The sequence below is a fragment of the Athene cunicularia genome (assembly GCF_003259725.1).
Source record: "Athene cunicularia isolate RWA chromosome 3 unlocalized genomic scaffold, athCun1 chr3_part1, whole genome shotgun sequence".
Taxonomy (NCBI): Eukaryota; Metazoa; Chordata; class Aves; order Strigiformes; family Strigidae; genus Athene; species Athene cunicularia.
The window spans coordinates 122106728-122124917 of record NW_020799097.1 but is presented as its reverse complement, the minus strand read 5'-3'; the positions used below and the strand labels follow the sequence as shown (position 1 = coordinate 122124917).

Below are 18190 nucleotides of genomic sequence, written 5' to 3'. Positions count from 1 at the left end.
AGTGCCTACTAATAATATTCATCTCAAAGTTTCAAGAAATTTTAGTTATGTCCTTCACCTGAGTTACACCAATCCTACAATGTTATCTGAAAATCTCTGGATGTTAGATACATCTGCTGGAACATGATGTCTTCATACCACTTTCCTGGGAGAGAAAGTAATCTACATTGCCACATCTTTATTTCTATGTGCAGTCATGCAGACACACAAAGGACTGTGATAACGGTACCGTCAGCTCAGTTTTCTTCACCCCCCTGTAGAACTTTTCCTTGGCTTATTTCAGAGCTAGTCATTAAACAGTGCAATAATTTCCATGGTGCTATTTTGGGGGATGAAAAAAAAAATCTTTTCCCTTCAACAACATATTCCTGCTTGACTTTCATCAAAGAGTTAAACAGCCAAGGGCTTTTAGCATCTCATTTCACTTACACACACAGGCCATTATAACCTGCATAAACAAGGATGACAAGTTGAGATTAATGAAGGTCCCAAAGTGACAGAACAATTTAATTGTCAGAAATCATAGGAGGTGAACTTTGCCAGTGTATTTATATAAGACTGCCATAGTCTAAAAACTTCCCTAATTGATTATGACCAATAAGTAATAACACTGGAAGCAGTTTTCTGGTATACAAATAAGAAATGACCCAAAACAGTTAATAGTGGTATTAAGATGCAGAATATAAGAATGTTAGATTGATAAAATAAATGACCAATAACACTTTGCAAATAATTGTAGTGTTTACACTTAGAAGTAGAGCAGAGAAAACTGCAGGTCTGACAAAAGTCAAATGAAATGGTCTGGCTTTAGAAAAACAACTTACAACAATCAGGCAGGGAGCCTTACAGTGATATGACTACAGCAGAGGCAAGCAGGATCCAAATTTTTAAGATTATTGTGCCTTTTGTTCAGGAAGATAAAACCAGTGTTGTGTAAGCAAACACAGGTATACACACAAATCTCCAATGCTAATTATGTGGGGCAAGCCATGCAAAATCTCACTTCTAACCTTTGAAAGAGACACCAGGTAATCCAAAGGTCAAAAATACAACCCACAACTCCTGGTATTTTTGAATTCCGCATGCTCATTCAGTTGTTGTCTAAATATACCATTGCCTTTGGAGCTCACCACCTCAACTGGAAGCCTGCTTAACCTGTTCCCTTGCCTTTCTATGATCATATCTCCTTATTTTTCACTTCCACATATCCTGTCTTATGTTCCACTTATATCTTCTAGTCAGGCTTCTCCAATGATCCCAAGCAAATCATCAAACTAATTTGAATGATAACTCCTGGAGAGCTAGAATAACCTTTCTCATGTTTTTTGGGGGGAGTTCTTTTTTTTTTCTAGAAGGTAAGTAACTGTGCTGGCAGCATTCCCCCTTCTAAATATAAAGAATATCTCTTCATTTCAGTAATATTTTACTTAAATGGCTGCCAGGGATGGCTGTATAATTGATCCTGCCTTTGAGCAGGAGAACAGAATATATGGCCTATGGAGTTTCCTTCAAGTCTTACATTTCAATGATTCTCTAACGATAAAGGAAAAGGCAGCACTTAATGCATTTCACTCATATCACCTCGTAACTGTCCCTCCACATGACTAAATCAGGCTCATTGCACCATCTTGCTCTCTTAGTTACAAAAGCACGTGTCAACTTAGCTATTCCAAACGTCTTCCAATACACAAACCAAACAGGATACTGTAGACCAAGCTCTGCCTCAATATACATGAGCTGTTCCCATTAGATCAAAGGGAAAGGTAAATATAGCTGGGGCAGAAATTGTCTCCATATGTCATACTCAGCCTAACTGGTGTTTTATAAAATGATACTTACTGTCACCCGCAATCTGTGAAAACACTCCCAATTTCCATGGGATCTTCCCCTTGCCATTCTTTTCAAATGCTTAGAAATATGTTAGGTTTTTTCACAGGAATTTTTGCAAGCAGAAAGTCTACACTTACTTTTCAACAAGAACTTGAAAACCTCGGTCCCAAATGCATTACTTGCTTTTGGGGTTCAGAAAGAAAGCGCTCACATTTCAATTTAGATTAGTTAGACACATCTTGATAAAAGCTGAGGTCTGACTAACCTTCCATACTGCTGCTTTGAACAGGGCATATGCAGCATTAAGGGCAAACTTGTTCTGCTCAAGTTTAGCTTCTTGATGAATACATTATCTGCAGGATTTTAGCAGAGATTTTTTTGGTTTTGGAAATGGCCAGACAAATACTTTGTCTTTCATACAGTAGATAACTTCTAGGTGCTGCTTGGCTGATGGATTTTGAGAAATTAATATTCAAAATTCAGGATGTGTTGGCTGGTCCCTGATGTGTTTTAATTCTTTGATCAGATAAAGGTAATTGCTTCAAAAAAAAAGTATGTATCTTGAAGGACCGGGAAAATTAATTCAAAATGTGCTCTCACAACCAGTTAAGGTTTATTTACAGAGAGGCCAGGCTTCAATAACCTTCTTCCCCCTAAAATTTGTCGTGTGTTTATTTACAGAATGTGAAGGAAAAGGAGTGTAAATCTAACACCAAAGGGTTAACAAAATGTAGTTTTGGGGGAAGACTCGGGTCACACTCCTCTTGAGCCAACGTATGCTTTCAAGACTTTTATAATCATTAAAATCCTCACTGATAACAAACCAGAGCTCCTTAACCTTCTTACGTCACCTCCCATTGGAAGGTTGGAAGCCCAGCTCATAACTGGAAGGTTGGGAAGGACAAGCTACAAACATCATGGTTTGGCTCCGGCACTTCTACTTGGTAAGTCCAAAACAGTCCACTTTGACAGGCTCTTTATATGCAAGCTTGAAAAATAACCTATTTAGCATTCCCCAGCCCCAGCACATGATTTCACTGGGAAACTATGCAAAAGATACTTTGGAAATAAATATGCACAAGAAATTACAACTCTGTCTGAATGACCCCCTACCTTGGAATGTCTAGAACTGTGAGAATTATAAGGTCAGGAAATATGTACAGGCCTAGTGCCTCGAAAAGTTACTATTCCTTATTAGGAATCTGCACAGACATGGAAGCAGGAGTTGTATAAACTAAAAGGAAGACTTTTTCCTGTCGCTTACATGCCTAGTCCTTGACCTATCCCATTTATAGTTTCCTTTAAGATACTATGCATTGCAAGTTCATTTGTTTCCTAGTAGTCCTCCAGAAGTGATCTTCAGATCCAGCCAATACTGCAGACAGAGCAGGGCTATGTAAGCAGAAGCTTGAGATTTATATGCCTATAAAATCACAGGTATTCATTTATATCACTGCTAACAATTTTGAGCTCTGACTCTACAATTTCCAGGTAAAAGGTATCCTTACTCTCTGTCTGAAAATCTTAAATGCAGACATATAGAACTGTTTAGTCTGCTTTACTATAAATAGGAGGTAATATGTTATTTCAAACAAAAAGCATACCATAAACTACACACTTAATTTTGACAGATTGTGCATTCCTATATATGGCGTGGTCTTGCTGTGCTTTCATGGATCAAACTCCTGTTGACTTCAGCTGTGTCTTCTAACAGTGCAATATTGCCTTTTGTTATATTTCACACATTTGGGGTTTTTTCCTAATCCTTTTCTCTGCACAAAAGTCCTGTATTCTGCAACATCCAATTGTATGCTTGCACAGGCAACACTATAGTTGAAAAGTGCTTGCAAGAAGAAATTCTCTCAATTTCCTTTCCTCTCTCCCCACGATTCAGATGAAACAATCACTTCCCAAAATTAAGGAGAATACCACTGCTGCATATCACCCCCAAAATCTGCAAAAGAAAAGTAACTGGTTTTATACTGTAGATAAACCTTTCAGTGAACATCCTCCTCTGTATACCCCCAGTTTGCAGTTAAATTTCATGGTGTGTTTATTCTTTTAGTGAACAGGCCCATTATATGACTTAAAAGTGCTAGTGTACACAGCACTGACATGTCCATTACATCCATACACACAGATACATAGATTACAGAGAAATTCAGGTTACCCAATTAAGAATTTGAGCTGCATTTTGGAAACTGAGAAGCAGGAGGAGGCTCTGGTCAGAGGATTTCCTTTTACATGCTGATAAAGGCAGTGTCTGCAGAATATTAGTCCACCAGATCCAAACACCAGCAATCAGAGGGAGAGTGGGACTGAAGAGAAAGACTCAAGCCCAAATATAAGTTCAATATACAGAGCTCTAGTTTAGCCTCTGAGAATTGAAAAAAAAAAGAGACTGAAAAGAGATGTGGCTTGTCCTTCTGCCAGTGTGGAAGTGCGGTCTGGAGAATGGGTGCAGGTAAAACCTACCACATGGGTGGGTCCTGGTCATGCACAGGGTAGCCTGCCTCATCCCTGCATCCTGTGGCCACTTTACATCCTGCCTCCTCACTTGCACCAGGACTCACGCTTTACGCCAAACAGCCCACAGAGCCATCAACACGAAATTAAAATTAAAAATAAAATCCCAGACAAATCCTGCTGTACGAGGAATATGGCCCAGCCAGCACATACCTTCTCAGTGCTTCATAGCTGTGGGGTTAGGGCCAATTTTGCCATGTGAGCCTTTCTGATTTGGGCCTACCATTGGTTATCAGAGATTGTCAGCTTTAATTAAAATAAACTAAAAAAAAGTGTAAGAGGTGTTTCTGAGTCTTTAGTTAAGCTCAAAACCTAGGTATTATAACTGCCAAAGATGTCCAGTGACTGGAAGACTGAAAAAAATTCTCCTGGGGGGTTTTGTCTTCGATGCAGCTCTTGTGATCAGCTCGAGCCACAATTATGAATGCTGTGGGTTGACAATATCACTCTGCATGGGTATAAATAACTCAAGTGCTGTGGGACAGCTGTGCACCTTTCTCAGTGCTTTGAGACTTCTCCTTTTTTCTGTGGTAAGGTCTGTGCCATGAATCATTTCAGGTTACCAGGAGATTCTCACTGACTTCAATGGGAACAGAATTGAACCTAAAGCAGTTGTCAGAGGAGGGCACTGATAAAGGCAGCTCTAGCCGCTTCCATTTTATTTAAAGATGTTGTTACGTGCTTTGACAGTTCAGCCCTGCACATTTAAACATTCGGTTACTGTAGCTTTAGTGAAAGTGATTATCTGGTTACCAAACATTTACTTTATGATCTCAAAAAGATAATCTAACAACATTCAGAGTTTTCTGTTTCCAAATAAAATGAATTCAAGATATCCCCTTATGTTATTGTTATAGACGGTACAGCTAAATTTAACTCCTTTATCTCATGCTGATCTTTCAACTAAAGTTCATTATTATATCAGGTATGTTCACTGTTAGCAATGATTGTTTAATATTAAACACCCTTTGCCAATAAAGCTCCATATATAATTGACTGTTACAATCTTGGTTACAGCTGTTCCAATAATAAAAACTATAATTAAAATCACATTCAGATTTCCAAGATAACCACTTTGGCCTCACTCATGTGGAAAGTAGTACCTTGTAACTGTCCTAAAGACCAGAGCAAGACCCTTTCTCCAAGAAAGCCCCTGATCAGTGGAAGACTGCAGAAGCTGTTCCTCTGTCTCAATTGCTGTCTCCTTTGGGAAGAAGGAGGCTGAAATTTCAGTGCTTTCAGGCATATTTCTACCTAGTCAAATTCCTTAGAAGTCCAGATGAAATTCTGAACAGTAAGGGCTGAAAAACCTGTACCATTTTCTTTAACTTTCTACAATGATTTTATAACAATAGCTTTCCTAACACCAATACAGTTAAGCTTCATATATCTGAATTGTGGAACTTGCCCTATTCCCTCTGATATTCTCTCCTCTATTTCTTTCCATCTAGCCCCAATTTGAAAAAAAACTTTAGGGAAAGTCTATTCATAAGTATTTGAATGTGGAGTAGATGATGGTATTCTTTTTCTGAGATAAAAGTAATAGAATCTTAGCTTGTGCCTCTATCAAAATGCCTACTAAAGTGTTCACCTTGCTTGGACATAATGTGCCACAGTGAAGACTTAATGTGCCATTACTGAGAATGTTGGGATGAGATGCTAAAAATTGTAGTGGTTTAAAAAATCAAATCAGTGTATTTAGAAGCTAACTTTGTGACATGCATTTTTTTTTTTGCACCACATAAGAAGCAAATGATAGCCTAAACTGTAGATTGGCTTAATGGAAAAAAGCAGAAAGACATGCGTTCTTACCCATCAGGTAACTCCTAAATAGGTGCTGCCCAGAGGCAGGAAAGCATGCCTGATACTTGAGCAGAAATCTGGACCTGTTGTTCCCAAAACCTGTAACCATATAATCCTGCATTCCAAGGGACACACTCCCTCCCTGGAATGTAAAAAATGTTTATTCTTTTCTGAACTATGGTTGTTCTCACAGCTGATATAGGTGCAACTCTGTGTGTTACACTTTTATATGTACTAGGTCATAGCACCTCTGTTTACTCTTAAGGAACTGTGTAAATATATGTTAATAAGAGCTAAAACTACTACCATGTGTACTAACAATCCCACGCTGAGCAGGCAGCCTGCCTTGTGGCAGATTAGGTGAAGATCTGTAAGTAGTGACACAGGTAGAGTTGACCTTGCTCTGGATCTAACACCATCTCATCAAGGTATACACTCCACAAAACCAAATTCAACTTAACCATAAACAGCGTAAAGAAATCACACATAGCTTTCTGCTCCACTCCTCCATTTATCTTCTCCCTCCAAATATTCATCTTAAAGAACTGAGATCCTGATATCCGCAGGAACAGGCAATTATCACAGCACAAGATAAAGGGATCTTCCCTTGTAATCCAGCCTTCTAATAAACCATTCTTTGGCAGAACCAGATGTGTGGAGTAGGATCTTGTCTTGATCCCGTCACCTTACTGGAGCATCATCCAATTTTTTTAATATTAATGTTACAAAGGACAAGCAATTCAACTCTTCTTTCTTTCTTTAAATAAAGCAAGCACACAGGGAAACTGCACACACTACATGTTTAAAGGGACAGATATGAACATAATTAAGTGAGAAAAGGAATGAATAAAGTTACTACCAGAAGACTTGCTCACTGTCACCAGGACTCCAGCTACAAGGCAAAATTTCAGCCAGCACCCACCAGTGTTATTCCAGTCACTTCAACCACACTACTCTAGTTCACACCCTCCAAAGAACTCAACCCTTGCACATGAGCATGCAATTATGGCTAGGAAGTCCTGGCCACTGGTTTCTTCATTGCTGGGTCATCCTGAAATAATCCAGGAAAAGATCTGTGGTATCTGATATGTCCTCTTTTCTCCTCTTTATCCAGTATCGGTCCCATTGCAGCTGGCTGAGGATTTCTTCTTTGCTCTTCATTCACCTATTTAGCCCCTGCCTTGCGAGGTGGACTGGGGAGGCTGTGTCAGTGGTACTCAGCAGAAAGGAGATGTTGGCAGTTTTTGAGCAGACTTCTAACTCATCTGAGTCTCTCCACATTGGGTGCTGAGATTTAGGAAAGCCCTCCTGATGTGCAGATCTATTTTGCAATCATGCCTGTATGTTCATCTGTTCCATTCAGATGAGTGAACACTGCTGTGAAAAAATTTGCTTCTGAGCTTCCTTGCAATTTAAATTTATCCCCAAAATCTGCATTGAGAAAGTGATTTGGTGTTTTCATACTGAAATAAAACTCGTTTGTTTTTACGAGGGGAATGTACCAGGCTAAATAAAAATAATTTTACATGGTACTTCAGAGTGAAAATAAATTTTGGGTAATTCAAAACAGTAACCTACAGAGTACTGACCTATAGAGGACCGGTAAACCCTCACATCCTCTGCTCCTTGGTACACTAGTTATGTAGGACAGTATTAGGTTTGGTAGCACCCTTCTCATTGCATCATTACAAAGTGCTTTACAAAGCAGCTCTGCTATCCTGTCACGTTCAGTGTTTCTGTTGTCATACATTATTTTCTGAATATGCACAAGGAAAGTTATCTCCTGGGATAAAGGAGATAACTTTCTCCCTCAAAAGGGAAACAAGTTTCACACCTGGTCACTCAGGTTTCCTGTACATGTCTGCAGTGAGTAACTTCATCTGGACAGCTCTCAGAGCCTGACAAAGCATCTTTATTCAGTGGCAGGTCTGAGCCTCTCACTTACCATAATAACTGACCTACTTCTCCCCCCCCATCTAAAAAGTGAACACATATGATGTATGTTTTAATGTAATACAGGGCTCCCCTCATTGCGTCTCATTCATTCGATGGCTTCTCCTATCTGGCACCAAAGCTTGATTAAATATTAACACAGGGTGGGTCCTATTATTTCCTGACTTCCAAGAATCCATTGGTAAATTGAGATCTAGCTGCTAAAAATTTCTGACACAACATAATTTGTATTGAACCCCCTTTCCATGCCAGAGTGCCAGTGTTAATAAATCAGGTTGTTCACATTGAATAAATCTATTTAAATACTTATAAAATATTAAAGATGCATTTGGGAAAAGCCTCTAAGGTGATTGTTGCACCCATGCACCTCACAGTAACTAATTTATTAAAGAGTTTGCAAACCTGGGAAGGAAGGGGAAAGAAAAATGGTTTCATAAACCAAGAGCAGAAGCCAATTTTTCAGCTCAGATGATGAAAGGAAGCATGCATTTCTAATCAAAAAGACAGATACGCCTTTTCTCTCCCACCATTCCCTCAACAGCAAAGTGCCTTTTCATCATCAACAACACTCCATTCCTAATGTCTGCTGAGGCCTTTCTGCACCTTCTCCATACACTAGTAATGTACACACAGCATCCCTTTGAAACAAGAGCCCATTAGCTGTGGCAGACTACCTTTTCACATGAAGTCCTTCCGTTGGTAGTCATCAGCAGAGTGCTAAATCATCCCAACTGGGCATGCTCACATCATGGCAGTGGGATAAACAGATATTTAGCGCTACAGAATGAAAATTGCTTTTCTACCTTTCTTGAAGTTGTTGGGTTTTATTTTTTTAGGAAAGGTCATAAACTACACAGGGAACATCAAGCTCTCCTCTCTCACCCCATTCCCTCCTCCCTTAAATACAGATTTTTTAACAAATCCACTTTTGCTTACACCCAGGTCATCTGTAATTTTAGACCTTCAACCACCAGCCAGTCCCCTTTAAAGATTACATAGTAAATGCGACTATAAATTTGCCCCACAATAAGAAATGAGTTTGAGCATGCCCTGCAAGAGGGATTTATGTGATTGTTTTCCTTCCAGTGGGTGTGGTGAAGGGATATAGAAACTGTCAGCGAGAGCAGCAAGCGGGGTGATACTTCACAATAGCTACCTGAGTAATGCAAGAGAGATTAAGCCTAAATTGAGGACTGCCATTTCAGAGGACAATTAATTTTCAGGCTGTCGTAAATGCTCTGTTGGTATTTCTCAGTTGAGATTTTGCTTCTTGGTAAGGGTTTAAAGAGCTTTGTTCAATACAGGCAGTGGTGCTGCTGCCATTCTTTGGGCTAAATCTATGGGGGGGACCCCCTAGAAAAGCTTATTTCTCTGACATGCAAGAAAGCTTCTGTGTATTTTGTTAATGCTGACTTCTAGATATTCACCTGAGAGCCCATCTCAGACTCAGACACTCGAGAGCTGTTTTTCCTAAGTGCCTGATTTGGCATCCTAATGTGGTTGGGCAGACCAAAGATGAAGCAGCTGAACTAGAAGCAGCTGCCTCTGACCACATATGGGCAAGGGTTTGCTTGTGAGACCCCTTTGTTAGACCCTTTCTTTTTAACCCCAGCAAGCACCTAGGAGCACAAAGGACTATACCTAGGAATGAGAAGTCTATTGGTCTCTGACTATGCCATATGTGGGCAAAATGCTTTTATGCATGCTCAAGTCATTCTCCAAGTCCATAAGAGATGACAGATTATGGTTCCAGGCCCACAAAGAGAAATCCTGGCTCCTGCCTGACAATAACGCCAGAATTGCTTTTTGGTTTAGTGACATTAATCATAGAATCATAGAATCATCTAGGTTGGAAAAGACCTTTTATATCATCAAGTCCAACTGTTAACTTAGCACTGCCAAATCCACCACTAAACCTGTCCCTAAGTGCCACATCTATCTCCAGGGATGGTGACTCAACCACTTCCCTGGGCAGCCTGTTCCAGTGCTTGACAAGTAAAGAAATTTTTCCTAATATTCAGTCTAAACCCCATTCAAGGTCATGACAACAACAGACTGGCATCACCTAAAACTGTGGTCAGTGTGGTCTGGGGCACATTCTTCCAGGAGGGTCCCTAAAAGAAGGTGCCTAAGTGAGCTGTTGGGCAGCTTACAGAGTCCAGAAACAAGAAGTAAGCGAGCTAGACTTTGGAAAAGCACTTCTGCTACAGCAAGGCCACTACGAAACTCCAGATCACGGTACCTGGCTGTAAGCAACACCATTGGAAGTGGCTGGCCTTGCTACTGGGTCCAATTTATTACCAGTGACAAATTGCCTGTCAAGAGGCAGCTGCTTTGTACGAATACACAAACGTTTGTGTACAGAGACTGAAGGATGAAAGGGTTAATTATCTAACAAACTCAGGCAGAAAGGGGAAAAAAGTTTCAAGCTCAGGGAGGTTATCGTTGCCTTTTGCGCAGGCTGGTTTTAATCACTTTCTTGTACCTCTCCCTGACTTCATTTATCAAGCCTTCACATAAAAGTTGCAAAGTGAGGTTATTCAGCGGATACCTCCATTCATCTCGGATGATTGACCAGGGTGGTTTGCAGTACAAGCCAACCTGGGTGATGGCATTCCTCTTGTTTTCATTGCACAGCCTGCTTTCATTTTATGCTGTAATTGTGTTTTCACAAAACCATAACCAAGCAGGCTGCAGATCCCAGGTTCCAGATTTATTTACAAACACTCCTGACCAGCCCCCTCTGCCTTCTCCTGTTATCTGCTTTATTCTGCTTTGGATCTTACCGCCAGGAGTCTGGGGTGGATTAGCACAAGATAGGAATTAGATCCAATCTAACCAAGGGGACCTAATCAACCCGTGCTTCCACCCCTGCTCCTCCTCCTCAGCATAAATCCAAGTCCTGCTTCCACACAAACATTTCATACGAACTGGTATCTGATATTAAATACTACTTTGTGACTTTGCAGGAGTGATGTCGACCTCAGGCAGGTAACAGAAGTGCTGGTCTTATTTGACAGAAAGACGTAAGCTGCTCCAGCAGGCAATTCAGGAGATGTAAGTGAAGAGGCCACGTCTCTCGAGAGGCTGTTCCTGGGGTTTATCATCTCTGCACCTCCACCAGATGGGCCGTTAAGGTGAACAAGGCAAGTTATAGATACTCTTACTACTCAAGGTGTGTATATATGGGTGAAGAGCAAGAAAAGAGCAGATATTTTAACCATCTTTTTAATAATAAGACCTGAGCTGAAGTTTCATCTGCCGGTAAAGCTTCAGAGCTGATCACAAGGCAAAATGTGATAAAAACCTTTTTCCTGCCTTTTGCGGAAGTAAAACCAACAGAATCTGGATCCCGCTGATTACTAAACAGCTGATTCGCATATAATGTAAGGGTTTTTTTGTGCAGCTCAGGAACTTCAGCTGGGGTATATCTTGGTAAATCTTATTGATGGCTCTGAGTTAGTTCACACCGCTCCATTTCAAAACCCGATACAAATTTTTCAGTGTAATTCCTTTGGGAAATGTACATCGAGTGAGAAATGCCCAGCCAGTGATTATGAAGAGTTCCTGTCGGCACTGCTCATCTGCAGTCACTTTCTAGGCAAAAAGCCTTTTAGATAAAAGTAGCATTTCCATCCAAACAACCTGGACCAGTTTGGGTGGGGAAGAGGAAGGGCGACAGGGCAGAATAGCCGACCAAGTCTTTGTTCTATTTAAAGCATTCCAATAAGATTTCAACCACAGAATATGGAAACAGAACTGATCACAGGGGAAAATGCAATTAAAATACCTTCCTGCATTTTGCAGCCACAAAATCGTTGGCAAATCACTGTAATCTGGCTTTACTGAAGTGGAGGGCATGAGTCAATGCACCAGGAAAGAGTTTCAGCTAAGTACTTTTCAAGTTAATAACCTTGCTCAGGGACAGTTCAGAGCCTTTTATACCTTCCCTCATAGAAACTGGGATCCACAAGTGACTTTTCTTACTGTCCTTTGCTTCCACTGCAGTGCTGAAAAAACCTTTGAAGAGACTACTCAGTTCAGTGACTGCATATGCCACAAGTGCAGCAGACAGAAAAACTGAAACTTCAGGTTGACAGAGATTCTGTCACCTTTTTTTTACCTTTAGGTTTTGTTTCTGTCTCTTAATAGGAGACTGGTTTTGTAAATTACAAATTAACTTTGAGCAAGAACAGCAAGCAAATCCATCCGGCCTGAAGCAAGAAGAGCCTTCAGGCGTGTGTTTGTAGGATTTCTTTAGAAGGGCTCCCTGGACACATAAAGGGAGTTCATTAGTGGCGGTTTGTATATCACTGCTGCTATCTTGTTGATAGCATGCTTGTCTCCAATCTTCTTTGTCTGAGTCCAATTCAAATTGGAATTCAGACAGAAGTAATAACCAGAGTGGGATTCTCATTCATTTTTTCATCTCCTTCCAAATTCCATGCTTGCAAAGGTAGTTCTTAGATTGCAACTTTGACAAAAAAGTCTTCCACTATTGCTTTTGCCTGGACTGAGATCAGTCTTCCTGAGATTATTTATTCTTTTGTGTGTATGTGTGTGTACTGAAGTTGAATATTAAGATTAAAAGGAGCTCTTCGTTCTTTTTCATCAAAGAGTTGAACACTCCCTGACCCCTGAGTGACCTTTTAGGTGATGCTTTGGGGAGACTAAAATCTTCGAAAAAGCAAAGGCTCAAACCCATGAATGTTATTAACACTAGATGCTGAGCAAGCCTTTGATCAGGTGGAGTGGAATTATTTGATAATAGTCCTAATACAATGCTGAATTGGAGTCCTTTTTGGAGGTAGATTTCTTTCTCTATGTGACCTATACCAGATGTCAGGATTAATGTAGACAAGTTAAAAGTTTTGCTATTTTCTAGAAATATTTATAACACAGGCATATTTTATCATAAAGCTAATGAACAGAGTTTTAGCAGGAAGATTATTAAGGTTACCATCCTGTTGAGATTATCATACATCGCTATTACAAATGTAAATTGAAATGTTACCTTCCTGAAGAGATGAGAAAAAGATTTTGCTGTGTAGTGTTTGAGACAATAAACTTTGGGACAGAACGGTAATGGAGAAATGAATGCATCAAATTAAAACTTGGCAAGAGAGGAAAAAAAAACCCTTGGGTTTTTTTCCCTTAAATGTTTAAAAGACACATTGTCCAGATGTAAGGAAATGAATCATTAGAGAGTAAACCTGGCATTATCCCTGTATTGAACCCGAGGAATGAAGCAGGATTCATTCAGGGCTGCTTTTTCTTTGAGGATGGCAAAGATTAGCTGATTTATGTGAGAAAATTTAAGAGATTTTTTTCCCCTAAGATTTCACAGATTCCCTTGTTTCATGATAAAAATAAGTTTTGTGGGCTTCTTTGGTTTTCTTTTTTCCAGTAAGTGTCATTGTGAATCAAAACTTCTAGAAGATTTTTCAAAAATTTGTATGTCTTGCTGTCAGTTAGTTCATCATTATACTCAGTGTAACCTTTCTGTTGCTCATTTCAGTGCGCTAGTCTATTTTACATCTCCTGAAACCAACAAGGGGGGGAAAAAAAGCCCTATTTGAACTTTACCCTGTGATGTAATATCTCTTTGTTTGTACTCCAAAATTTTATAGGCCTCCTTTGCTATTGTGCCTTATTGAAAACTCATGCCTTATTTGCTGTTCATTATTATCTTTTCAATACTTCTGCTTCTTAAGATTCCTCATCCTCTTCAACATTTGTTTCAAATGATTTTTTTCTGCAAAGGTATGCACTTGCATTTTTGAAGGGAACTGGCATATTGCTATTATCTAACCGTTTTTCTAATTTGTTTGGTCTCTGTCATGAGCTGTGTGTTGTCCAAGACAGATGTTTGCAAAGTATATTAGTTAAGAGTCTGCAGATCTCAAATGCCTGGCACGCATGGATGATGCAAACAGGTTTAAAGACAGGAGAAGGTAGGCTGAAACTTTCAGTTACTTGTGAAACAGTAAAAATTAATAAATGGATGAGGCAGACAGTCCATTCTAAACACATATGATACTCTGCTAGAGTCAATCCTAAAACACAGCACTGCTCTATTTTTAATGCACTTACAAAGTTTCATCTGCAAATTTCATTAATATACTCCTGTAGATCCAGGATGGCTTCTCCTCAGGAGTCTCTACTTTCTGGATCATAAAGTTGTCTTCACTATAATTTAGGAACCTCTGCGATGATGCATGTTCAGCTGTATTTGTTACTCAACAGATGTCTGGGTAGTTAAATTCCTCCATGAGCCTTTATCAGTACTTCTATTCTGGGATTCCCAACTGGTTCAAGATGTACCTCTCCTAGTCGGCAGCAGTACCACTGCTCAGTGATCAATACACACAGCTTGGGTCAGGCTTGTTCAGCAGAGAACTAGAGTGGCTGGTGGCCCTGACCACCACCAGTCTCGCTGCTCGAGTTGACCAGGTAGGCCTGGAGTCAACATCTTGTTGGTTCCTGCTCAAAAAGGACAGGGTTATAGGGGCAGCTGGGGATAGGGCCCACATTCATAATTCTTGAGACCATCTGCTGCGGTAACTGTCGCTGCTCTTCCTGTGGGGCTGCCGCCTGGGCTTGCTGCTCCTCCATAAATTTCGACAACACCTGCTGCTCTCACTATTCCTTCATATATTACATCTACAACAGAAGCTTGAAAACATGCGCTGCTCACACTTCATTTAAACAGCTACCTTTCCGACATAACGCGCCCATTCCAAAGCCGCCCCTTCAAGCAGTTTAGTTTCAATAAAACAGGCGTGCTAACAAGTTAAGAATGCTAAGGGTGAATGTCTCTTCAGACCTATCTGGGATGGGTTCTTCAGCCATCCCAGCTGCTCTTCCCACTCCCTGGGTCATCTCTTGTCTTGGAGAACCATTTGTGCCTGCCTTGGCCACTGGTTTCAAGGACTAAGCAGGAAGCATTTAACATTCTGCCAGAAGGATCAACACCCACCAGCAGTGTGGCAAAGTTTTAGGCAAATTATGCCAGCCTGCTCTATTCCCTTAGGCTACTTCTTTGCATTTCGTACTAAGGAGCTTTCCCTAGAGCTGGTCAAAGAGTAAAATAAGAATCTGATTTGCATCTAGAAGTGCTGAATCTGGATCACTATGACTCACAGAATCATAATATTAGTTATTAATGAGTATGCAGCCTACTGCTGATTATCTGTGAAAATGCTCCCAAATCCTCAGAGTTCATGGAATTTCCAGTCTGAATGATATTCACCCAGGAATTTAGATGTCATTCTTCCATCTAGAAGTATTTGTCATCCAGAAACCAGAAAAAATCCTAGCCACTTTTTGGTTTTCTGAGCAATCAGAAATGAACAAACACAGTCAAAATAAATGGCTTATTCTGAGTGAGCTGAAAAGCACTTGTTCTCCTTCTGCACTGGCTGTGCACCAGTAAGTATTAAATTTACAGGTGTCAGAACTGGTTTGCAAAACATTTCTTATTAAAAAAAGGATTTCCACCTCCCAGCAAAGGCATAACTAAATTCTCTGTAATTTCAACTAGTCCTGTTCTGCACTGCAGCAACTGGTGAAGTTGGTCCTCTGACATCGGAAGTTTTGACTGTGTTATAGACAACTTTCACTTTGTCTGAAGTCAAAGTGCTTCCTTCTCCTGTTGAAAATGGGCAAGAAAGGAAGAAGATGAGACAATATCATTCGAATATCCCTATCAGTTTGAAGATTTTTGCCTCTCTGCTAATTTTTCTTCCCGGTCACTTAGAATATGCTGATAAAAGGCAGGATGTGTTTCAGGACACTACTCACCATTTAAAAACAAGATAAAGTGCAACCAAAAAGAAATGCTTCTTCCTTTTCAACAACTAAATTGATCTCCTTTGCCTGCACCCCTCACCAAGTATCTGACTTCTTCTGGCTGGCTAGCAAATATAAACTCAAACACCTGTTTACCAGACACAGAGCTATGTGTCTGCCATTGCCGATCCATCTGTGGAACATAAACATAACTTTCACCAGCTGCTTCTTTTAGCATGGGCTGGTAATGGAAGCCATTATAGAGCATATCAACAACATGCTTTCCTAATAATCATGGGCCAGAGCATCACAGGGTATAAACTGGCAAAGCCTCATGGAAAGTGATACTGATTTACACCATCAGAGGACCTCACCCTGCTGTGTTTGTTTTCTTCACACTCTTCTTCTTTTAGCACTCATTTTCCTAGTTTCTAGTTTGTTTCTGTTTTGTTTGTTTGTTTGTTTGTTTGTTTTTTTGTTTTGTTTTTTTTCCCCATCATATTATACTAATGAGGCAATGTGTTGTGAAATAATTCCTGGGTCAGGTTCAAGCAGTAATGGATAATTACCTTGGGTACCATACAGCCTCAATATTAATGACTCTAAGAAAACCTCTGAAGATTCAGAGGTGTGATACTGAAATGACTCCAGCTGGATTTGGGCCAAACACCCCACTCAACTCTATCAATTTCAGCAGAATTAAGCCTGCTTTTGTTTGTTGCAAATGTGTTGTAGGTGATTCACAAAATCATGTCCAACCATGTTCACACTCTTCAGATTTAAGTCAAGCTTGAAATCTCAACAGTACAAATGGCAGATTCCTTTTTTGTCTTGCATGAAGACTAGTGTCATGACTATAATTGAATTGCTGATAGATCCCCTTATCTCTCAGGCTGCTTCAGGATGCAGTAATGAGGGTCTGCTCTTGATGAGCATCAACATACCTCTTTCCCTGTGTCACATCAGTTAGGCAGGTCAGGATCTTGATGGTGACCAAAGACAACATTCATCCTATGACCAGGTAGTTCATTTTCCTTTCAGTGCAAAGGGCAGAAAGGCCACGAGACTTTTTGACTCTTAATTTTCCAGACATGAGACAACCTGGAACTCAGAAAAGAAATTCCATTAGTACCTGAGGCTCTCAAATGGGAAAAACTTGTACAGCTTCAGAGATGTCAAATTGGGGGAAATCTATCCTGTTGAGTTCAGCCCAGAAATGGCAGCATTCTCTGAGACTTACCAATTAAAATTCCCCTTACTAATTTTGTAACATATGCTGAACACTGAACAGTGTTTTCCAGGACTTCTGCAATGGCAAAAATCAATGCTCACCTCTAATGTATTCCGACTTAAAGTGTGCAACCTTGTTTAAAATGCACTGCTAAAGCATATATTTTCATGTATCGTCATGTCTAAATGCATGATAACCAGGTTGAAAATCAAATTATCTGTGTTAAGGTGAATATTACAATGTGACTACTGCCTGCTGTGCCGCGAATGAATCTTGTAAACACAATCAAATATTTCTCTCCCTCTCACACATGGAGAGACACATGCACGCCCTTGCACAAGAAAAGAGATTCTTCACCTTCTGCCATTGTATTGTCACAGCAGCTCATGTTTATTGTGAATGACATCTTCAGCTACAACTCAGCATGAGCTCTGGTATGCTGGAGCTGAACATCCCACTAGGAAAATCAGCAGTGACATTAAAGTTGTTTCATGAATAATGAAAAAATAAATATCACATTTACTGTAGGTACACAAAATGCTTTGTTTAACTAAAAGCAGAGAAATTCCAGGTCTCTGAGGGTAGATACTGTTTTATTAACTGTGGATAGAGAACTTATTTAGATGGAGCTGTTTTCTTTACATTGCTAATTTTCTCAATTATACAAATGAAAGAAAATGTGATCAGCACTATTAGTAAGATACAGACTTCTCTTTTACAAAACTCTGAACTCTCAGAAAATCACAAAACAGCAAATACTCCATGCTTGCAGCCATATAGCATGCAATTTATGTTCTTATAGAGTAACTTATGTTCGGTATGAGGAGGCTTAAATATGTGTCCCAAGTCCAAATCTGTGCAACAAGAGTTTTAATCATTTATGGGGGTAAAAAGGCTTCAGAGACAGTAATGCAATTATATAAGTGTATAATGCAAAAGAGAATTCAATTGTCTCGATGCCATACAAGGCAAGGTTATTATAGGATCTCCGCAAAAGACACTCAAAACATGACTGCACTGCATCCAGAGTTTTGCTGGCAGCATCAGTGTGTGTTC

General features: G+C 39.9%; 1 long non-coding RNA gene across 1 annotated transcript in view; it reads right to left on the bottom strand.

Moving 5' to 3' along the window:
- LOC113478372 overlaps positions 1-16996 on the bottom strand; it is a 58863-nt gene extending 41867 nt beyond the window's left edge. The window contains exon 1 of the long non-coding RNA XR_003398047.1: positions 16848-16996. This is a non-coding gene — a long non-coding RNA (uncharacterized LOC113478372). The remainder of the gene's footprint in view (positions 1-16847) is intronic.
- Between the last annotated feature and the right edge of the window lie 1194 nt (positions 16997-18190).